This window comes from Rhea americana, unplaced genomic scaffold (assembly GCF_003343005.1).
Source record: "Rhea americana isolate MKP2758 unplaced genomic scaffold, rheAme1 scaffold_18, whole genome shotgun sequence".
NCBI classification, from domain to species: domain Eukaryota; kingdom Metazoa; phylum Chordata; class Aves; order Rheiformes; family Rheidae; genus Rhea; species Rhea americana.
In genome coordinates this window covers 6,255,322-6,279,966 of record NW_028185927.1, presented here as the reverse complement: position 1 = coordinate 6,279,966, position 24,645 = coordinate 6,255,322, and the positions used below count along the sequence as shown (strand labels likewise).

Sequence of the window (24,645 nt, the reverse complement as noted above, 5' to 3'; positions counted from 1 at the left end):
CCCGGAGCGGCACGATGCTACGAGCAGCTCAGCCGCACTGTCTGAGGGCTGCTGCACAGCCACGTCCTGAGCTGTGCTAGGAAAGGAGCCGGCTTGCTCGGRGGGTCGGGCGCACTCTCACCCTGGCTCTGCCTTGGACTGGCGCGAGGGAATCCCTGATGAGCTGTTGCACCTCCCACCCGTGAACCGGTGTCCCCCAGGCGTTCCCCCTCCCTTAGTCTGTTCCYGGGGTGCCAGGAATGGCCTGGGACTCATACCCACTATGGAAATTGCTCTCTGTGGCTAGGAAGGTCGGGAAGGCAGCCAGCCCYGACACCGCGTTATGGTCAAAGAGGTGGTAGGAGAAATAAGTACGCAYGTATATTTTGCAGGACTCTCCAGCTTAATCCCCGCTACTTTTAAAATGTCCAATTTCAATAGCACTACAGGATGCCATTGAGGGCCCAGGTTCCACAGTAATTATTTCATAATCAGAGGATGATTAATTGTTGCAATGACAAATAAGACTGGGCTTGCACAGCAATTCTCTGACACACGGGCCTGAGTAGGGGGCTGGTTTCCATATCATCCCAATGTTTTTGATTCCTGCTGTGAGCTGCTAGTGCTACAAATTGTAGAGCCCCAAACCGAGGGCTACACGTGAGAAATGCTGACTGTGAGTTCTGCCACTCTTCRGGACAGTGCTGCAGAAAGGTTTCTTGGTAAATTAAAGACTTGCTAGATGAGCTGAGAATACAAGAAGTGAAAGGCACAGAGTTCAGCTCCCAGCTCTGCCAGACTCGTATATAATCATGAACAACTCACGCTCTGTACCTCAAAATCTCTCGCCTGAAACAGGGCTCAACACTTGCTTTTGTTTCCTGTTTGTCTCTTAATACTGTAAGTGTTCCAGACAGGTGTTGTGCTGTTTATCGTCAACTCCCAGTCATCTCTGAGCAACGTCTCCTGCCGGTAGGTCGGTCGTGTCCCGCTCTGCACTGCGCTCTGTCCTGCTCAGTGCGCCAGCTTGTACCAGGCTCTGCAATATCTGGGTACCAGACCCGCCGCTCTAACTGCTCCTCTAACCCATTTACAAGATTTCTTAACAGTAATTTCCTTTGAGAATAAAAACAAACTATCGTACTATATAGAACTTTAGCAGCAAAAAATGTTAATGTTTAACCTCCAAGTGACAGTGGGTTAGACCTTCAAAATTTGAAAACAATGTACTGGAAGCTGGCAAGCCCTAACTCCTGTCCGTAAGAGGTTAAATCCTCTGCAGGTGAGCCGCTCGCCTGGTGCTGCTCACTGCCTTGCAAGCAGAACTCGCAGAACACAAGAACGTTAGCCAAACCGAGCTATTTTCTGTAATTATACTGTACTGTAGGTGAAACAACATTCTTAAAAATTGGAAAAACATGCTTGAATCAAAGTAGGTGGTTTGTTCTAGAGGCCAATAATTAACATCCTTGCCAATTTTCAGTGTACTGTGAAGTGTGATTGAAATGGTAGACTGGAAGGAAATGTTTGCAGCAGACACACCTACTCACGGAGAGATTAACGGCTAGTCTCTTTGGAGAACTATCATAAAAAAATACACCTAATGTTCCACTTGCTTTTCAGGACAAAAGTCGTAAGGCATTAGAGTCTGAGACTCTTATTTATGTCATTTTTTGGTAGGGAAAACTGCACTGATGTGACYGGGTTTTTATGTGATTTACACCAGTAAAAATAACAGCAGAATCAGGTGCTTGGGATTAAAATACAAAACAAAAATATCCAGCTACAAAAACCCAAGGGGAAAAAAAAGAAAGCATTTGATAGCCTCCTGCTAGCTGCAGGTAATGGGGAACTGTGTGAGACCAACCGAAATTGCAGCACAGGAATTCATGTGCACAGTACGCAGCCAGACAACAGACGGACCCATCACACAGGGGCTGACCGCTGGGAAGTCATAGAGTCAGTAAGGTTGGAAGGGACCTCTGGAGATCATCTAGTCCAACCTCCCYGCTCAGCAGGGTCACCTAGAGCATGGTAGACAGGGTTGCATCCAGGCGGGCCTTGAAGATCTCCAGAGAAGGAGGCTCCACAACCTCTCTGGGCAGCCTGGTCCAGGGCTCCGTCACTCTCATGGGAAGAAATTCCCCCTCACGGTCAGGCGGAGTGCAGATACGACTCAAATATCCTCACAAATGAAAGATGCCTTCCTTCACTAGGAGGAAAGCAGAACTTTGCCCATCATAAAGTTAAACTGCTAAATAACAGCGCCTGTACTATTACAAAACGGTTGGAAGACTACTCTAACGTATACTGAAATCCACCCAGAGTGCGCATGGCAGTAATCCTAAATGAGCTCACCTCTAGTGCTAACAATWGCTGTTTGGGAACTTTTTGACAAAATATTATTTCTTTGGAAAATGTCAGGATGTAGAAGTCAACTTTTCACAAAAATGCATCAGGTCTGATTAAATTTTTCTGGAGGGTAGGGAAATAAAGAGCAACATTAAGAAAAGGAACTACACTCAGGTTGCTCTGGTGGAGGTTTTCGCTAAAACAGACAATTCAGYGGTGAGTCAGTCCTTCGGGATACGGGTCACCGCTGGTGAAGGTTTAACCCTGAAAGGGCATTCTGCCATTGCAATGTGGTCGTCTCTTTCACACAATTTTGCTTTGACCACAAGGTCTAATGCCTTCACACTTGTTTTTATGTGGATGGATGTCCTGTCTCCCCATCTGCAAATTTTTTTGCGAAAGAAAATTCTTCTTTCTGCACTTCTTCCAAGAAACCCTATGACAATTCGCACTGTAGCAAAGTTACTCGCAGAAAAATCTAAATTTTCTCATTAAATTAAGTCTAAAAGCTAACTGCTACCGATCAAAGTTAAAATAGCCAGATCTTGAATAAGAAATCTCATTACTGATCCTTTCACTGTTATTTTTTGTTTCAAAACATTTAAATACACAACGCTTTTTGTTTAATAGTCCCATAGGTTTGAAAAATACAAGACTTAAGGAAAGAAAAACAGAGGGCAAAACTGGCATTTATYCTTTCCTAATTACTCCAGGGTCAAATATGAGTACCCTCACCTCCAATTAAATCTRAAGAGGTAGGAACACACAGCACCCTATTCTGGCAGGCTCCCTCCAGGTAAGAGATTACTTTTATAATGCTTTTAAATAGCCAACAGAAGGGAAAATATTCAATKAATTAGAATAATAAAGTATAACAGCTTTATTCTCTTACTGATACTTTTTTCTTGCTCAGGCATTTCTAGAGATCACACACATTTCCCCCTATTCTTTCCTCCGGCAGGCTGAACAAACCCAACCTCTTCCGTCAGCTCTCGGTACGCAGGCATTCCTGACCCATCCAAAAGCCGACCGACCGGTGCTGTGGTAGCAGTACGGCCTTATCTCCAGAGGAGACATCTTACCTGAAACATTTTTGCACCTCTTCTGCCCACAGTCACCTTCTACTGTCTGTCTATTCTCCTACCACTGATACTATCCAGCTCACAGCAGTTTTTCTTATTCATCCTTAAATCCGTGGCCTTATATTTGGTACCACTGAATTTCACCACACTGCTTTTATTTTTCCAATACTTCATGTCATTGCAATCTTTCTGCAAGATACCTTGAACTTAATGTGTATTGCTAATACCTYCCAACCCTGCATCACCAATCACTTCCATTAGTACACTGCTAATCTTCTCAAAGAGAACATTAAAGAAAAATGGTCCAGCAACACCTGGTGAGAAATTATAAGAAAATTCTACTAATAAAATCTTTGGACTCTCACGCTTCTCCTTTCCAACATGTTTGTTGTTGCCTCCCTGCTGACTAGCTCCTTACTTGTCTTTCACTAATCTCTAGTCTTCTTCATAGCTAGATGATWTTCTGCAGAATACACGAGCTCAACCCACCCATCCTTCCAAGTGGCAGACGCTAGGTGAGCATAATTAAYAGCAAGTAGCATTTCCACATCAAGCTTGTGTCTGCTTGTAAAACAACATATGCACGCTGAATTATAATTAATTCTTTTCCATGTGGCATCATATCAGAAGCTTTATTTATGTGTCATCTTACATATAAGTAATTTCCTTGTCTAAAAAAACAGTTATCATATCAAAGAAGAATTCTTGCATGATGTCCCTCCGGTGAAAATCATAGTTCAACCCACTGTTGATGGCTCCATGCTTTGAATATATTTTTTTTCTGAATTTATTCTAAAGCCTCACAAGAAAGACTAACTGGTCTACAATTAGCACAATCACATTTTTTTTTTTGCCTTTCTAAATATAGGTATGGCATCTGCTGACTCCTTGTCATACTACACTATCCACAACTTCATACTTAAAGATCTTCGCTACTGTTCTCGCCATTTCAGACCCCAGTTCTCTCAGAATCTTGGAACAGAGAGCATCCGGTGTCCCAGTTTGAGCACAACAACCTACTGAACAGCTATGACGCATCCCATTTCCATACTTGCACTTTCCTTAACTCCYGTATAGTTGACATCACCACTATTACCCAACGCTGAGAGGAAAAAAAAAAACCCACAGAGTTTCAGACCTAAGCCGGATTACCCTTGATCTCTATGCCATTTTCAGAAGAGTTGCCCATTTCCTCTTTCCTTGTTCTCATTTCAGTTGTTACATTATTCTTTGTTCTAATTTCCTTACGAAGCGCCAACTTATCTTGCATTCTGGCAATTTTCATTTATCCATGTATTTTCTTTTTTTCTAAAACATAACTTGCTTGGTTACTGAGTACTTTTGTAGAAGCTCATTTTATTCCTCTTGAGATTATAATTCACCCAGTTAGAACTGGCACCCTGACCAGCTTATTCGAGGGTACTTGTTAATGCGTGGGCACTCCTTAACTCAGTAATGGCTGCTACTAACAGCTTTCCTTCCCCTGATCCAGGATATTCCTGTGGATTAGACGGAGCCTGGATAAGGAGTGCAGAGAGTCTCAAAGGTTATTTCTGCACTTTATGGACTCAATGGTTTACACACGGTAAAGCTGCAGGATGGGGAAAGATGGCAATAAGGTATCTTTCCACTCCTTCRGTGCTGTGTTATCTGGGGACTCAAATGGAATCTCGCTGCAAATGGCCWGCTAAGAATTGCCTCACATTAGGGACGTGTTTCTGACGACATTAGTATGCTAGCTTGACAGCAAGAGGCCAAGGGTCGTCTTGGGGCAGCAGGAGATTGGGAGGAGAAGGAACATTTTTCATTCTGAATTAGAAAGAAAGCACAAATGCTAAGGAAAGATTTAAAAAATGCTGAAAAAGTTGTTTTAAAACCATGAAAAATATTTTTATTTTACCCTATTTTGTGCTTCCACATTTTACGTATCATGTCATTAACCTCAGTGCGTACTGCATGATAGAYTAGGTCATGTCGTGGAACGTTATGMCACACAACTTTCACCATTCTGTTGTTTTTATATTAGCAGCTGCTACTTATTACAGATTACAACACCTCATCTCATTTTCTAGATCAAAGTGTCAACATATCAAACTGTTCCACAAGAGAAGCAGGTGACACTTTGATCTAGAGAAGAAGATAAGCACTTGTCTTACTAATTAGAGGATCAGAGGTTTTCAGTAACAAGAAAAAGACTCCAGCTAACACAATGGCACTGCAAATGCCTAGTTCTCTAATAACATGCCAAATTATCACCTTGTTTTTTTAAATCAAAGTGTTAACGTGTCAAACTTTCATTACAATACAAACAGGGGACAGTTTGACCTAGAAAATTAGATAAAATGTTTCAATCTGTGTTCAAGTAGCAGCTGYTCCTGATGATTTGAAAATATGAAGTAAAGGTGTGTTATGTAAGTTATTAACACATCATCAAATATATAACTAACAGTAATAAATCCAACCTTAAAARGTAAAATTAAACTTCATTTTGAAATGCAGTTTCAAATTTTTGGAAAATAATACCTCTGAAAAATAATCTTGAAATGAAAACTTTTAGAATATAAACTGAAATCATTAGAAAATCATAAAATGCTTGGTTTCTCAGCACATCATTTTCTAATGGAAATAGTTGTGACTAAAACTATTTTAACTCTCAGTAAAACATGCAACTGTCCTTCTGAGTCCTGATGGATCTGTGCTGCTGTGGAGGATCAATAAAACCAGCAACTGCCCAAAAGAATCAGTGAACTTTGAATCCCAAGGTAACAGTGGTGGTGGTGGTGGTGGCAACTCCAAGAGCTTTTGCACTACAGCTTCCCCCAAGAGCCTGCCACAACCACACCTGGGTTGACATTCCCTCTGGGCACAGGGAAAGGGATTTCAACAGCAAACATGACCTTTAGGAGTTTCTATCTGGATCAAACAATTAACCATAATACGATTTTACTTTATAAGCTAATACTATTGCCGGTCAAAATAAATATTAGTTAATGAAGCTTTTTTCTTTTTTTTTTTTTTAATAAAAAACATTGTTTCACAGGAACAATAATGCCTTTGAAAGTGCATTGGTTTAGATGGAAATATTTCTGAGAAATCCCACACAGAATTTCTGACAAAAAAGAGAACTGTTCTTCAGCCATGTGACTAGGATATTCCTTTTGGATGAAGGAAACTAATGTTGAGTCCCAGTTTCCTGCGTTAACTCATTTTGGATATGTCAGATTCCAACCAGTGAGGAAAACTTCCCTGCTCTAAATCCACGTGAATTGCCTACGTCTCTGGTGACTGCCATAACAGTCTGTATCTTCCCTCTATAAATGAATTAAAAATGCTCTTTTCTTCCAAAACAGAACTATMATTTTCCAGAAGTGCTGTGCTGCAAGTCTATTTAATGCCACCCTCCCCAGCTCAGTCTTTATACTGTCCCTAATTCAATATATTTTTGGAGCTTTACGGAAGACTTGTAAAAGCTGGAGTCCAGATTCTGTCTTGATTGCAAGGTTATAAATGACAAATCACAAACTAAGAACACATGATCATACCGTATGAATATTGCTTGTACGGTCATTGCCTTCTGAGCAGTCCTGTTTGAAAATGACAGCAATAGGCCACCACAAACATCAACCAGAGACGAAGCAGGGGGGAGACCAAATAGCTTTTCACTGGTATATCAAAGAAAATGGAAGGACTCAACAGTATCTTTTACTAGATGGGAACATCTGATTCATTTTATTATAACAGAAAACTGAATATATTTTAACTAGTTCAAAGAAATACCATTTGGACCACTGTGTCCGAGATGTGAATGCCTCAGTCCTTGCACCGTGCAGTCACAGCACGCTGGGACGTGCACTGTACCAGCACTACTTGGCAAACACTTTACTCTTGCACCTATTGACATGCCCACATTAGCTCATATTACAGACAAATGCAGTCCACTACCACATTATGCAAGAAAATGTCTATATGAAATGCTCACAGCATTTTCAACTAGAATTAGCTTAAGAATTTGCTTATCTAACCTTGCATATAATGTTGATACAAAGTTTCCTAAGCATCTGCAGTATTATTTGGTAATACTCTACACTTKTTCCAGGAAATACATGGAATAATGAAAATGCAGAAAAAAAGTAGCTATCCAAAGTACAATCCAATCCATCTGTCAAATGCGCRGGTATAATACTGTTCAATGGTAAAGAATGATTTAAATCACAGAGTGAGGAAGATTAATTTGAAATTCTTTCTCTGTGAGGTTGACCAAAAATTTCAACTGACTTCACAGAGTCAAGATTTCATTTATGGTTTCTATTCATTTAAGTACATAGGTGGAAAAGAAGAAAAGAAGAAGAGAGCAAAAGAAGAAGAGAGCAAAAGAAGAAGAGAGCAAAAGAAGAAGAGAGCAAAANAAAAGAAGAAGAGAGCAAAAGAAGAAGAGAGCAAAAGAAGAAGAGAGCAAAAGAAGAAGAGAGCAAAACCTAGAGATGCCAGCACAGATAATCAGCTCAGTAGATATAAGTAATTACCTAAGTAAACCAGACAGCTTATTTCAGGAACAATATAACTACTGTGGCAACAAAAACACTTTTGAATAATTACAAGGATGATAGCTCCAAAATACAGATTCATAACCAGATTGGATTTTGCAAGTAAGTAATGTCACGTGCAGAGATGCTTACTTTTGAGCAGGAAGGATTTTATTAAGAAAATCAGCGGGAGATAATTCTTAAAAATAACAAACAGTTAGGTCTCCATATACAGACAAATAGTTACTTATCTCATTGCTAAATTGTGATACCTACCGTGAAGAGAAAACTAAAGGAAAAACAACAACCAAGACGACTACATCGTAGTAGCAAAGCAAAAGCCATTCAAGCACAGTTATTTTTGCATGGTAACTATGGCTTTAGAAACTAAACATAGCATTTCAAAATAACAAAGGTAAGTGGATCTCTTCCCTTCCCAGATTAAGGAATGTTTAAAGCCTGTGGACATGTGGAAGGGGCATATTTCTCCATGCTCTGTAATTCAGGCTTGGCTCTGGTGACATCACATGGTTTGTGACTATAATGATCGCACTTGGGAAAAAACAATTTCAAAGAAAAAATGGAAACAGATCTGTAATACAGAGAAACTGGTCTTATTTGAAKGGAAATTCATTAGAGGAAGTCAAGATGGAAATGACAGTGTAGACTTAAGCAAGCTGTACAGCCTGGAAGCAGCCCTCCAAGTTGTGTTTGAGGCCGACTGGCAGATTACTATGGGAAAGTTTTAAATGTCAGTACCCATGATAAAGCTGTTGCCCACATAAATGACTTTAACCACGACGATATCAAATCAATATCTGCTACAAACAGYAAATCATCAGCACAGGATCCAAAAGGTAGTGTTGTAATGTTGCCTCAGAAGCTTTACCATAACAAAGACCCTATTGAATCGCGAGAGCTTCCCCTCCGTCCCAGAAGCGTCCTACCCAGCTCAGGGCTGCAGTGAGCTGGCAGAGGAACAGACAGAAGAAAGTTCGCATTAGAGTTGGACAGGATTTTTTTTTCCTGTGCTACAGACAGAAGCAGTGTGTACTTTCAGGAGTCCCAGGCTGGTATGTTTTCAGGCTCTGCTAAGAGCCCCCAAACTGTCCACAGCAGCCAGCTCTTTACTACTAACGAGGACAGGCCAGAAAMCTCTCGTCAGCCAGCTGGCATGATCTGGCTTGCGTTCATACGAGAAAAACCTCTCTTCCCTCCATTCCTAACAGAAAGGGCTGGTAACATCCACGCTGACTAATGGAAATATTTCCTGGTACGCAGTATCTTCCGCGGGCACCACCTGGGAGAGCACGTTAAAAAGGGAGCTTGCTAACAAAAAGCATAGACGATTACATCCCAGGGTGCAAACCTCTGCCTTGATCCTATTTTATTTACTAGTGTAGACATAGCTAGTCTTGTCAGCTAACAGGGCCTTSATTGCCTGACCTATCTGATGAGTCGGACTGACAATTTGTTTCTCTCTCTCTGCCCCCAAGTAAGGAAGTGAGGCMCTTGCGAGTGTTCAGCAGCTCTCACCTGAGGTCCCACTCCAAAGCTCCAGGAGTAATTCTTGCTCTGGATGAACCCTTCCAACCTTACCTCACTACCCAACCTCTACTGCTGACTCCACCTTATAGCAAAGCCCCTGGCTTTGATCTGTGACCAGACAGCGACCATGCCCTGTCCTTGCCATTTAGACGCGGTTATCATCTGGCTTCTCTGCGATGCGAGATTCACTTACTACGGTTCCTTGTTCCTGATTTCAGCATGGTACCAGTCCCTGAGTCTACCTGAGACACCCTGACAATACTTCAGAGATGTTTTTTTCTGTAAGAAAATACATAAATTGAAATTATTCATGCCTCATAAAAGTGGTAGGAAAAAACCACCCACGGTAATATTTTGAGCAAAAAAAGCAGTTAATATTTTACACTCCAAAGCTTACAAATTATACTAAGTGACAACATACTCCAAATTATAACCTTTCATGCAATGAGACAGAACCACTGTTGCTACTTGACAGACAGTACTTCCGCAGGAGGTAGCGCTGTCAGAATCTGATTTTCATACTAAAACTATGAATCTTTCATAACGGGCATGATTCTGCATAAGATTTTAAAAATGAGACGTTGAATGAGATGAAATGACTTTACTGTGACTGCTCCTGTCCAGAACTCATGTAATATTTGCTACAAAAGGCAGAGAAGAGCTTGAGTTATTGTTTACTTATGTGTCTTAATGTTATAGAAAATGAATTACTAGAAGGTATCACACTCAAATTTATGTGATATTTTCATACACATACAAACTCAGAATCAATATACTGAGGTCAACAGTAATTGTTATACTTGAGAAAAGAATAAATCATCATTGAATACATGTATCTGTTAACATGAAAATGAGCAATAACAAATYAGATGTGTCCAGACTTCAAATTACTAAGATGTTCTCAAAGCAACTTTGAATCTGGCAAGTCTATTAACGCTTCTTTCCTTYGACATCTCAAGTTCTTATTAGACTACAGAGCAGAACAATGTGGGCTCATTCTCCAGCTGGATTACTTTTGCTGCCTGATGCTGTTCAGAAAAAGACGAAGGTGGGTGCTTGTTCCTGGGGCTGGCCGTGGGCTGCACTGCCTGGAGTTACGCGTGCAACTGGGGTGACTGTGAATTTCCGAGGCACTGAACAAGATCTATCACATCTCCTGTGATGACAGGATCCTCAAAGGCAATTCAAAACAGCTTCAGGCTCTCTCTGTGCCATACTACATGTGCAAAATACCCCTKTGCTACCAGGACTGAGTAGCTGGCCCCAGTTTTGACCATATTTGTATGTAGAACAACTCCCTGAGTCTTTCTTTTTCCAAATTCTTACCAAAGTAAAACTCTGGCTAGGGATTTCAAATTAAAGTTTGAGAAGTGAACAGAGGTATGTAGGAACATCTGTTTAAGCCTTTATATATCTGTCTGCTGGAAAAATACTAGAGAGGTTTCTGCAGATGACATTTTCCTATAGAATCAGCAGGGCACAAATGCCTGCACAGGTTGTCACAGACTCTGAGCTTCGGACGAATTCTAACAGCTGGATAAGATTACTGATATGAGCAGGTTATCTTGGCTCAATAGGTGCCAATACTAAATATTTCCAAYCATTTCTTCTAAAAGTAATATATTTACTGTATTTGCCATTACTASATATCTATTAGATTTGATTCCATTAGATCTCTACCTTGGGCAAAAGCATTATTTTCATCTCCCACCTAAGTTAAGGCATAGTTGCAGAACACTTAAATCTCTGTCACAGCTCATTCTAGACTAAAATACATTCAAATGGGAAAAAGATGGTTCCTGATAATCACGGTAATCTTTGGAGGAAAGAAGAGGAAGGGAGGAGAATGGAAAGAACTATACATGTTACCCACAATCATTTTTTTTTAAATCACATTTTACAAACTGATACAAGGTAACCCAGAGAAAAGACAAAGATTTTTATCAACCTGTAAATGCTCCAGCATCTTTTCTCAGTATAATCTGATGCAAAAGGTATATTTCTTCCACCTTATTTGCGCAAGGTTAATGAGACCATTTTAATCACCAAACATTGTAGCATACAAAAATCACGTCCTGAAAATCCTGGTACAGTAAACACTTCTTTATATGTCACTGTCTTACAGTTAGAAGTTTAGTCAATGCTTTTGTTCTTATTTGTTCAAGTAATATCTTATACTTTTTCACTGCACCTATTATATATTTCTTCACTTAAACACCTGCTGAACTCAACTTGTCATGCCAGAATATTTTTAATTATGCAATCTGCATTCTATCAATGGCAAGCACTTGGGTAGAATTTCTTATATACCTTTCAACATACTCAGCAGACAATGAAAGAACTCAATGTACAGAAATATTTGCCAACTGAAATGCTAGCGAAGCAAGTTTAATCAAGTGATCTTGACTAACTTTTAGCAAAGAATCATATCTTTTCATTATCAGTTGACTGCTTTAAAATATAGCTTTAAATGTTTTTTCTTAGAAAATTTTTTTGATTCAGTCTTTTAAACAACCTGCAACATATGCCTGACTTGCATATAAGACTTGAGGCAACAGTTCCTTTAGTACTTGAACATTCTCTTTTCACATATAACATAATGAATGYGAAATTTGTCTCCAGCTTTTAAGAAAATTTGCTCCTGCAGGGAAAATCCCGTCCCAGTGAAGCCAACAGAATTTTTGCTATTGACTTCAATGGGATTAACGTTTCCATGTATTTGTATACATGCCTTCTCTCTCTATTTAGGGATGAGTATTACAATTATATGCATGCTGTACACAAGCATAACACACAGAATAAGCCTAATCATGAGAAAAGTCTTGCCTTTGTGTTGCTGACAGATACTATAAATGGAGAGATACTCTGACGAGCATAATGTTGAACCCTATCCAATCCTGTAATAATAAAATGGTGAGATACTTGTRTAGTGCAAGGTCCCATCTGACATTTACTTTTGAATTGACCAATGCATATAGATTTCATCAAAGGAAGGAAAAACAACCACCCTGTTTTCATCTGTGCAACTAAGTTCGTAAAGGGTCTGAATTGCAGTAGTAAAATCCTTTAGATAACCATCACCTTCAGAATGATGACACTCCTTTTTGCAAGGGCTACGGGGCTATTGAACGCATACGGAGAAGGGGAAACCCATCACTTTCCTATGGAGGCTGCCTAGGCATACTGCTGTGGATTGCAGCTGTTGTATGAAACTCCACATGCTTTTGATCCATTTTATCTTGCAACTTAGCAAAGAAATGTTGCAATAAGAAACACCAACAAAGACCTGAAAACCTTAAGCTCTGGATTACCATATTGTGTTCTCCTGCCATTCAATGCATCAGACAAAGGCCATGGTGTTCAAAGTAAAAAAAGAAAAAAGAAACTGGTCACAGAAAGTGCAGAGCACAGAGTAAATAATATTCCTCCATATCCCTACTCTTTCATAGATTGGTTGTTAAAAGAGTTGCAGCAATTAGGCTTTTGTTAATTACCAGCTGTTGAAACAGATGTGTTGACTGTCCTTATTAGCCAACAGCTGGGACAGGAGAACAATTGATGCTCCTTAAAACCAACAGCCAGCTGCTTCGCGGTAATTATCTCCGATCAATAATACAGGTGATAAAGGCAGCAAAAAGGTTATGAGCTTCAATAACCAAGGTACCGATATTGAATATTCTTGAAATTTACAGATAATTTTAGAATATGAGGGAAACAGTGAGCTGGTACACTGTTATCTGCATTGTGTCAAGGTCAAGCAACACGCAAATAACATGGGCAATACAACCAGAAAAGAAAAACAACACTTTTTTTTTCTCTTGCTATGTTTCAAACGTTTTGTTGATCTTTAAGGAATGCCTTCTCTTTCAGGTGAAAGACTGGATTATATTTCATTGTTCACTCAGTTTTCCTGCATGCATTTTCTTGCATTCAATTTTACCATAAATGATTTTTTGGAACATCTAAATGGTAATTCCTAGCTTTTAGAAAATTTTATTGTAAAATATAAGTCATGATATCTGCATGATTAAAGAGGGGACTACCCCTCTAGAGCCTTAGGTTCTAGTCCTAGAACCTTTGACTCTTACGGACATTCACTTTTTGGAATTCAGTTTCACTATCACTAAAACGGGAGAATTATTTTATGCTGCTGGATTACTTTGTGATTATTTCAGCATACTATTTAGTGCAAAGTAATGCTTGTATAATACATTACTGTAATAGGGAAAAACAACCTGCATTTCTAGTATTGACGTATGTCTAGGGATATAAAATGAATAGTCCTTTTAATAGCACAGAGCCAGACTTCCACTGACAGAAGCCACCAGCACAATTGGTAATATCTAAACCAAATATATCAATATAGATACTTATATGCTTTGTACTTATTTTTGCTACTGATTGATTTATATTTTCTTGTTTCCATAGCCTATTAAAGAGCATTAAAAAGCAAAGCAAATCAAAGCAGAGATTTCAAACCATTTCTATTAACTGTGCAGTTCATCTCAAGCCAACAAAAGACATRTCTACAAGAATCTACAACCACGTCTATTCACTAATTAGTCTGCACTTAAAGACACTGCCTTACTGAAAACAAGGATTAAAGCTAGTTGAATACTCTCCTTTTCATAGACCTCCCTTATATCTCTGTTGGGTCATCATAAGCAGCTTGTTCACTGAGCTTTAGGCAGGGAATCAACAATCAGTTCTGTGTGCATCTGTAGGCAGTGGAGCAATTAACAGGAACTATCAGCATTTTGAGGGACATTTAAAGAAATCAGCTAGCCAGAAAAGACCCATCCTCAGGGATGGATAAAAGTATATCATACACCCATGGTAGCTATGTTTTAAGAATAATATGCTGCAAGATATTTGATTTAGAATTTTGAAATAAAGAAAAAAACAATGTATTTTTCCATTCTCATTTCAGAATTAAAAGAGCTCTCCCCCCCCCCACTATAGGAACAAAAATGAAATGCATCCTTGCACACACATCCTTACATCTGTTAACAGGAATTCAGAGCATGCTATAAAAGAAGCACAGAGGTTGAGCCTAGCTGTTAGTTTCCTACTTTTAAAAGAATGCTAAAAAAAACAAGAAACAAACAAAAAAAAACCCCTTTTCACCGAAAACCCCCTTTTCACCAATCATCTACTTCAATTTGCATGAGGACCAATTATATGGGCTAGACTTCCAAACTAAATTAGCAGTTACTACACAAACTACCCCAAAATTGCACTGAAAGCTTATTCAGGGTAATGCAGGCACGAGTGATTCACTGCTGTTAGGAATTGTTTCATACGATTTACAATTTCATTACAGCCAAATTGAGCCAAAATCTTTCTACAGAATACATTTTTTTGATGTTTATATGATGATGCTCACTCCAAGAGAAAGCTGGAGAAAAGAAGCAGGGACACATTCTTTCCTGTTTAAAAATTACAAAAAGCTGTTCCGTACTCTAAATTTTTCCTCTCCTCCACTTGCATGGACCACTTCGTCTCGTCCATCTCTTCCCTCCAAAGAAACTGCCAGAGTTCTACTACGGAATTTAAAAATTTTAACAGATTTTGCTTGCAGTAGGAAGTGAAAAGGAGAAAATGGTGCAAGGGTCACAAACTGCTGCCTACCGGTCACAGGGGAAGGACAGGAGAAGGAATGGTTTTAAACAACCACTTTTTATTGTTTTTTTCTTTCTTTCTTTTCTCCAGCTACTTCCGYCTATCCTCACAGCATTTTCAGACCACCACAGGGGGATTTCCCCTGGAAGGCAAAACTTGGCTCTTTGCCTCGCGTTTGCCATCCGTGAACGACTGAGGGGGTGGAGGGGAGGGACAGAGTGGTTAAGTTTTGGTCTGTCTCTGCTTTGGTCTACCAAAGAAAGGTTAAAACAGACTGTGCCAACTAGGAACTAATCTGAGCAGTGGACATACAGGGCAACTCTGCCTTAGAGAAGAGATCTCAAGAGAAGGTTATATCCAGTGTGGGAAGACATTAAACAAAGTCAGGCTAAAAATCAGGAAATTCTTCAGAGCTGGTGATCTCCTTGGTTTCCACGGCAGAAACTGCTACCGGAGAAGCCTTGAAGAAGAGAGAGACAACGAACGCTGTCTCACGTTGGCCAAGACAGGCTCTGGAAACTTTCAAGTTGCACGTACGTAGCATGGGCTGCCTAAGTCCTGCGGTTAGGAGGACCAACGCGGCCCTGCGATTGATTACGGCCGACACTAGGTCTCCGCAGAAGGAATTACTAGACCTGACTCYAAGAGCAAAGCAGCACAGCAGGGCGTGTGCTGCCCGGCCGCTGGCATTCGGTCAGAGAACCGAAAGCACACGGACTTTGGTCTCACTTCTTGCAGCAGCCACAGACTAGTAACCCACAGCTTGGCTGGATTCACCATGTAATTACAAAAAAAACTTCTCAGCCACAAAACCAGATCTCAGGAGATCKGAATTAACGAAGGGAAGTGACAGGTTCCGTCGGCCGCGCCTCTACCTGCGCAGCAGCAAGCCTGTCCCAGGGAATTAAATCCAAGGTATTTTAATGCCTWAACATCTGTGTTGCTAACAAAACTTTTATCTAGTTCAGTATATCACGTATCATCATCAAAACCCCTTGTATCCAAACCTACATTATACAATTTGAATGCAACATACAGTCTTTTTCTCATGTATTTTGTTTTCAAATAAAACATCTAGAAGGAGCAAGGCCATTTCCCTGTGAAAACATAGGGTCGAAGATCGCTGCCTGAAACAAATCTTTTCTGATCGCTCATAAAATTTTCGCAAATGTGACAATCAAGCTCTCAACAAAATTAACCTGGCAACAGCTGCACTGAAACAAAGTTACTGCAGCAACCAGTAACGTCATAGTGTTAATAATTGACATGAAAAGAATGAAAAGGTGAGCAAGGGATAAAGAGGACAAAGGAAGGATTTTAGTATAAACTTCTGCTCGTAAGTAATCAATCAAAATTAAGATTGAAAAAGCCAGTACGAATGTTATGTTGAAAGCCGAAGTGAGCTTGGTATCTTGGACTCCTGAACGGAGTTTGTAAAACTCCATTTTCTGGAACTTGATTTGCAAAATTTGACAAGCAAATCTCCCGCTGATTTGAATCTACTCTCATTCARTTCCCCAAAGGAGCCAAAGCAAATGCTGGAACAGTAGCTTCTAATGTTTGCYGTATCCAAGAAAAATGCCGTTCAATTCCTGGTTCTACAGGTTAAGGCAGGAATTAGTAATGTGGTGATAACGAATGAGTTTCTTCATTTACATGCTCGAACAAAAGACCACTCCCCGTTGAGGGAGGAACTACATCSGAGCGGCACCGCTCAGGAGGAGCTGAGCCGAGCCGCCTGACCGAGGGATCAACAGCCTCGGGGGAAACGAACGGCTTTATTAACCTCTAGGAGCACTGCTGCTACAGGTCAACGCAGCAGAAAAAGCTTGCCAGAAAATAAAGTCAGAATTAAATATTAAGAAATCAAGATTTGCTTCTTCAAGCATGTTTTTGTCTACATCTCATAATCTGACCGATTCTTGGATTTTGTATAGGATAAATAAATGATCATTATTTGAGTCCTACCAATACTGCTTTACCCTTTGCCAAGAATGCTGACAGCTGGTAAAATTTAACTGTTTTCTACAAAAGATATTCCCTACACTTAGTTCAAGTGTCACAGTTAATAAGGTGGAAAATCTGTACCCTAAAGTTCAGACACCATGGAAGAGTGCCCTCGCAGCGCTAGGGAACTTGCAAGCTCACCCCCAAAGACAGGGTTTCCAGGGCAGCCAGCAGTCAGCCTCAGCGYGGTTCCTGAGCTGTCACCTCCTGAAATCCCTTCTCCTCCCAAACGTCGACATCCCGCGATGCCGCCTCTCCCGAGGGAAGACCCAGTACCGCCTCACTCTGACTCCCAGGGACGTATCGCCAGCAGCCGAATAAATCCTTTAGCAAAGTTTTAGTGATAAACTGCGAAAYGTAAATAACTAGAGACAAACTGTAACTGTTAAAATTGTTTCCTACGTATGTTGACAGTTCCCCGGACTTGTTTGCACAGGGCCCAGCGCTGCTCCCATGGAAGGCGGCAGCAGTTGTCGCAGCAAGCTCAGCTGAGGCCAGGGCTCCCTTCCGGGCCTGGGCAACACGAGCTTCTCACGGCTGACGGCAGTCGGCGAACTTCTGCACCAACGACATTCTCTGCTAAGAGCAAGGAGGACTTCCAGCTATAAGAAAATGCACTTCTGTAGCCAAAGAAGCATTATTTAAAAGTAAGTCTACTGTGGCTTCACAGGATGACATATATTAATTTATATTTTTATATAGCATATATATATAATATAGTGTATGTGTGTGTATGTATATATATAGTATAGGTAATTATGTATTAATATATGTATTAATATATAATATATATAGATATTTGTGTTTATATATATGAATTTCGAAACTCACTAGATTTTTATGATTTATTGCACTACATTCTAAAAAATTCTGAGGACTTCATTCAATAGCTAGGTGATGCATAATCTTCCACGAAAATGTCTTTATTTTTTGATGAGGCTGCAGTAGAATTTCCAGTTTCTCTGATGATAAACACTTCAACATAAAACAGAATTTCTACCGCTACTGCATAATCTACTGGCTCAGAGTTAAGCAATAGTTTTTCAACTCTAAGTGTCCACTCCTTTGACTGAGCTGCTAGCATCCCTCTTTAGTTGCTTTACTCTCTTTGAAACCTTTATTTTACAGATAATTCATTTTTAATTTTTTTTTTTTGGGGGGGGGAGCTTATCTTCCTGGCATTATTTTTTTTTGAGAACTAACATCAGGAATAATTATTTCCTATAACTACAAACACCATCATCATCTCTTAGCATTTAGGTTGAAATATTTATTGCTACAAACACTGAAACGGACTGTCAGTATCTGCAATAAACCTCACAGGAGTAATTCTCACTAGCGACTGAAAAAGCACTTCAGGATTTGGTCCGAATTCAATGGCTCGATTCACAAACGCAACTTTAGCACATCTGAGGCTTGATTTAAGATGTATTTTCAAGTGCTGTGAAGGGAGAAGAAACACTGTAAGTATGGGGTACAGCTACAGGTGGACACTGTATATATGTATGTGTGTGTGTATATACACACACACACACACACAYATATATATATATATTTATGCATGCGTGGGTCACTCCTCCTTTCCCCACAGACATGTGTGTACACAAATACACACACAAATAATACCCACAGAGAACTGAAACCTCCCCTCCCCTACTTTCAGCCATCTAAAGTTCCAGTGGATCAGGCACATCCGAAGAACATTTCATGTGCAGGCAYTCATCTCAGGCGAGGAAGCTCTGCCCCGTGGTGACACACCTCCCTCTTTGTACCGAGCGTAAATTGAGCCTGGATGAGAAGCGCATTGACAGTTAAATGTGGGCGAGTGAATTGCTTCCCAKCAGCCAAATATTAATGAGGTCATTAAGTCAAGTACACAGATATTAGGAAATGCCAGGGTTAAGGCTACCTGCACACATGCACTGTGATGCCACTTTTAAGCTCATGATCACGCTGTTCTTTTTCCACAGATTTCCGGATGATCGTCGCACAGCAAGGACCTAAACCTGGGAAGGAATCACGCCTGCCCAGTGAAAGAGTCTGCTACCTGCGTGTTCCCGTTTCTTTCTGGCAGCCATTGGAATGGGACTGCAAGAAGAGAGCCAATATCCCCTGTACTTAAGGGAACTGAAGCCCAAGTGGAATCCATCCGTCCTTCGGTCAGGCTTCCTAAGCATGACTGAACAGAAACTTCCCAGAGGGACTCAGTATGTTACCTGTTTTCTGACTGCGCAAGATAAATCGCTCATGTCTGCTCTGCAGAAGCACTGAGCACTCACTGCTGCAGCTGAAGTCAATGGGAGACAAAACTGCCGTACAATGCCTCCAGGTCAGACACGAGACGAACTTACGCGGACCTCTGAGGGCTTCAAAGCATGCTGAAAGCAATTAAGAGGAGAAGAAACATGTAAGCGGTCATCCACGGACACTGCAAGTGAGAGAGTTTGCTTCCAGCCTTTTCTGCCCTCCATCCATGATTGAAAAGAAGCAGGTTTCAATTTTGTGAAACAGCACAGCAGTGAAAGAAGGGGGAAAGAAGGGGCATGAACGAGATAGCCCACACCACACAAGTAGGAGGCTAATCTTCTCAGTTGGAAACTAGTTGAAGCAGCCAGGATATTAAATTAGCAACACAAGAGGAGGTTATTTGGAAGGCAAATGAGGTACATGCTCAAATTCAGCACCTAGCTAGCAAGCTGAACCAGCGTGGCAAAGAACATAATGAAAAAAGTATCTTCAAYTGTTCGTGTATCGATCCGACGGGTCTAGATGAAAAGGAAGAGTAAATTCTCCCTGATAAGAAGAAATTTTATACAAACAGCTTATTCAAACCACGTGGACAATTGGCATGTTAAAATCTCCAGTTATTAAAAAGGATAAGAGAGTGATAAGGCAACATGATACTTTAAAAAAAAAAATCCTCCACACACCATTATTCCTTTCACAGTGATCAGTAATACAGGATTACAGTTCTTGAATACATATAGGTCAATGGGCTAACTAATATAACTTAAAAAAAACTCGCTCGCCACCAAATCAAAGCAGGCCACAGGACACATTTTTCCTTTCATACATAAGGTTTGTAAATGAAAATAGTGACGAGGGGACTTCAGTTTGGGGCACATATGCTGGAAGTCTCTTGTAGACTACTATTACGTTTTTTTTTTTTTAAAAAGACAAAACCCTTTACATTATTCACCAGCATTATTTACCTAATGTGAATCTCATTATAACACAAGTGATGTTAATCACTGTACTGGAGGTTGGTAAATACTTAGAGATAAGTGATCATAAACCGATTAAATTCCACATGGAAAAATCAATCTCAGTCTTTATATGCCCAGAAACTCAAACATACAGAGTTTTTCAAAATTGGAAGAAAAAATCATATAAGAATATGGCAGAAAACTTTAAGAGTAGATATAAAAAAAAGAAATCTGACCTCATAACCGAGAGAAAAAATTCCTCTTTCAGGTACAAAGTAAACGCATGTTTAAAATATATAAATATATATATAAAACTACAGAATAAAAACATACAAATAGGTAGAAATTATGAAGGAATGCCATTGGTAAGAGCAGGTAAAGACATCAAGGAAAACTGCACAGTTGGCAGGACTACGGTTAATAAAGTCTTTTTATAATGAGAGGATCAGAATACACCTTAGTGAATGCGCAAGCCCATTCCCTGTTTGAAACATCTGTACTATAAATTGTTAAAAAAAAAAAGTGTTTTAGAACATAAATAATCAGTCCTATATGTGGAAAAAGCCAGGGTGATATAGACGATATAGTTACACTTTATGCAGAATTACTAAGCACTATTCAGTCCATTTGCAATCAACATTTTACATTTATAGATCCAGATAATTTTCACATTAGCTCTGGCAGAGTTGATAGAGATGATCTCTGACTGGATAATGTTCTTTTTTAATCAAACTTAAAATACCAGGACATTCCTCAAGACTAGAGGGCAATAATAGTGTATCAATAATACAMACAGGACTAGTGGGATTCAAACTGGGCCAAATAAGTGAAAACACTGGATTCAATTGATACAGAATTTAATGAAAGGAATATAATTACTCCCAGTCAACACATTTTTGTGTAGTAGGTCTTGTCGAACAAATTTGATTTCCTTCTTTGATGAGATTAGAAGCAGATGTAGTACAAAGATTTGTTAGGCTTTGACTTTTCATCACATAGCGTCTAACAAAAAAAAAGCACTATGCATTAACTAGAAAACACTTGTGGATTAAGAACTGTTTGACGGCTCTAAAAATAAAATATACACAAACAAAAAAAGCATCATGCCAGAAGGAAATTATTGCTGAACAACATTAGTAAGGTTGTGCCGGGATCAGTACTAGGCCTGACCTTAGCACATTCTTCAATTACTTGGAAACAGGTAGATGGGCTAGTAGTGTTCATGAAAACAAAGAAAGTAAGTAAATGATGATGACAAAACAACATTCAGGGTCACTCAGCAGTTAGGCCTATTCAATCAAGTGTATTTTAATACAACCAAATGCAAAACTCTCATTCTACGAGCAGCGAACACAGGCTACACTAACAGAAAGGGTAATCGGATCCTGAAAAGCACTGACTATGAAAAAGATCTCCACCACACTGTGAATGTGCAGTGACAGTGTAATGCTGTGGAAAAACCGGTGAAATGCAATCTTCTGGTGCACCAATAAGAAAATAACAGGTACTTCTAGGAAGGTGATTAAGATGATTCTACTTTACATACAGCACTGGAGAAAAATACTCTGAAAAATACATGTACATCTGTGTCCACATTCTTAAAAAAAAGAAAAAAAAATCAAAAAGATGTTAAAAACCTGGAGAATGTGCAGAAGAGAGCCATACCAGTGGTGTAAATACTGGAGAAAATGACATTCAGTGAAAAATTTTGAAGTTTACTCTGTTCAGGTCAGAAAAAGCTCTGAGGGTAAGTCTACTCAGCAAAGATCTATAGAGATAAGTGTGCTAATTCTGAACAAGGTAAGTCAAGTACCAGGAATAGCACAGCTGCCTAATTGTGTTGCTACTGGTTCTCATCATTTCAGTAAATGGGCAGAAAATATGGAATATGAGAGAATTTTTTGATCTGGTTGAGTGAGCATTAGTCCAATCACTATCAGTCTCCCCACTTCTTGGGATCTTTAGATCAGACCTGGATACCACTCCGGAAGATACGTTTAAACAAATATAAGATATTKGACTGAATACATTGACAACTGTTGAAATTAATGATCTGTGATATACAGCACACCAATTGAATTATCTAAAAACTGCTTCTTGGCTTGGCCTTAAAATGTTAGAAATTTATGAATGGTAAATATTCTAAAAGTTGAAGTCTTGTATGTCTCAAGTAGGCATGCAAAATTTGTGGATACTTTTGACCTTAATTTCTTTGTGACCTAGTTTCCCCATGAACCATGAAGAGAATGCCTCTTACTCCTGCAGGGATATATTACTCATTGTTTATTAAACCTTTGATTTTTATAACATTAAACACCATGGAAAATCCCCATGATCGTTACCAAAAATTCTATTCTTAGGAAAAGGTTTGAACAGCATCCAATAAACAAGGGATAGGTACACATAAATGAACAAAGATTAAAAAAAAAAAAAAGGATATATATCGACTGGCTGTTCTCCGGGTACTGTGTGGAGCAGAGATGCTGCAAAATAAAGCATGTGATCCTGTAAAGACAAATTTTAACACGCTGCTTCAGTAGAAACAGTAGAAAATGCRCATGCCCATTGAGAAATGCCAGAATTGAGGTTAACTCTTGACCGTCTACTTCAACGTAGCTTTCTGCAGGCTTAGCAAATAACAATGTACACTTGTGTACTAGCACAATACTCATAATTATTGTCTAAATAACCAGCCTTCCTGAAAGAATGAATGTTCTGATGAATACCTTTACTGAAAGCAAGACCATTTGCTTGCCCTATCATCCACTCCTTAAATCCCCTGCAATTTGTCAACTTTGAACGCAATACTCCTCCAGGGGCCACCAATGAGCTTTTAACATCTTGCCCATGTCATCCATTTTTCCGGTTGATTAGTGGGGACCTGAAGTAATCATTCTGCTTCAGGGAATAACTAAAGCCAACACACACAGAAATACCCGTATCTTAGGTACGGCTCTTAACATGGGACAAAGGTCTTCAAGGATGTTCAAGCTCTTGTTGGTCCAGTAAAGTGACTGAGACAGATAAGGAAGAAACAATGAACCAAGCTGGAAAAGGAAGTTTAAGTTAGGAGAACAATGAGGAACAGACAAAACGAAAATATTTTTTTGAGAAATAGGGAATAGAAGAAAGTTCAGTGATGCTGATGATACGGTGTTAGGTGCGAGAAGAAAAGACAGAAAGAAACAATAACTTGGATGAAAACATGGAAGAGAGAAGAATGTACAGCTCAAGGTAATTTTCAGAGATAGGTCAAAAGATGGAAGCATCAGAATATAAAATAAGACTGACAAATTCTGTTGTATCCCATTTTCTTTTATATGACAATTTCTGTGAAAATTTCTTTTATGTGACAATTTTTTTGTTTTTTTTTAGAACTTTTCTGTTTTGAAGTATTACATACAGAAAATTTATCTGAAATGTTTTAATGCTGAAATATTGATCAAGATTTTCAGTTCTAGCTTAGTGACTGCAAGTCTCTGCTTTACGACATTCAATTTGAAACAATTTGATAACTAGGAACATATTTAGACCAATATATTTAAAGTTGAAGGACACAGCATATATAAGATGTTACTCAACATGCTAGAAATCAAAACAGGTTATTCTTCTGAAGAGATGCAAGTTAAATTATTCCAAGTATCAGAAAATAAGACTTGCTTCTCTTTAACTTTCTTAAAAATGTGGAAAAAATATTTCTTTCCATTTTTTCCAGGTCAGAAGCATCACTGAATGAATATTTGGCTGCAAAAAGTAAGCAAGTTTAAAACTGTGCTTGAACAGATTGCAACAGAAGTGGTTTTGGAGCCAGTATCATTTCAGTATCAACTTAAGTATGTCTCTTTTAAACATCAGCACCTGCCCCCTTGCCCCAAACTATCAGAGATCAGCTGGTGTTCATACCATTAAAAATGAATGAAAGGCATAAACTTCAATTTGATAAGTTAAAATTCTTTAATGTCATCACTTTAAACGTAGCATAAAAAAGCAACAGAGAGAAATGATTGAAGCTCTTCACCCTGGCTATACACTGCTCTTGATAGATGTAAAATTTGCAGTTCTGCTACTACAAGCAGAAATATAAATATATTTGAAATAGAAAAAAAAAAGAAAAAAGTTTATATTCAAATTGAAAGGTTTATAAATGCTTTGAGGATAAAGATCTCTTTAAACAAATACAAACCAAAAAAGTTCTTCTGTACTAGCAATAATAACGAAGCCTTCTTTGCTACAGATCTTCACCCTACATCCTTCATACTTTCCTCCTACCCCCCGCCCCTCCAGTAATGCCCCCCAAGTCTTCCAAACAGCCTCATAACGTAGAAC

General features: G+C 39.3%; 1 protein-coding gene across 1 annotated transcript in view; it reads right to left on the bottom strand.

Moving 5' to 3' along the window:
• MIPOL1 (mirror-image polydactyly 1) overlaps positions 1-24,645 on the bottom strand; it is a 189,430-nt gene that overhangs the window by 52,405 nt on the left and 112,380 nt on the right. The window lies entirely within an intron of this gene.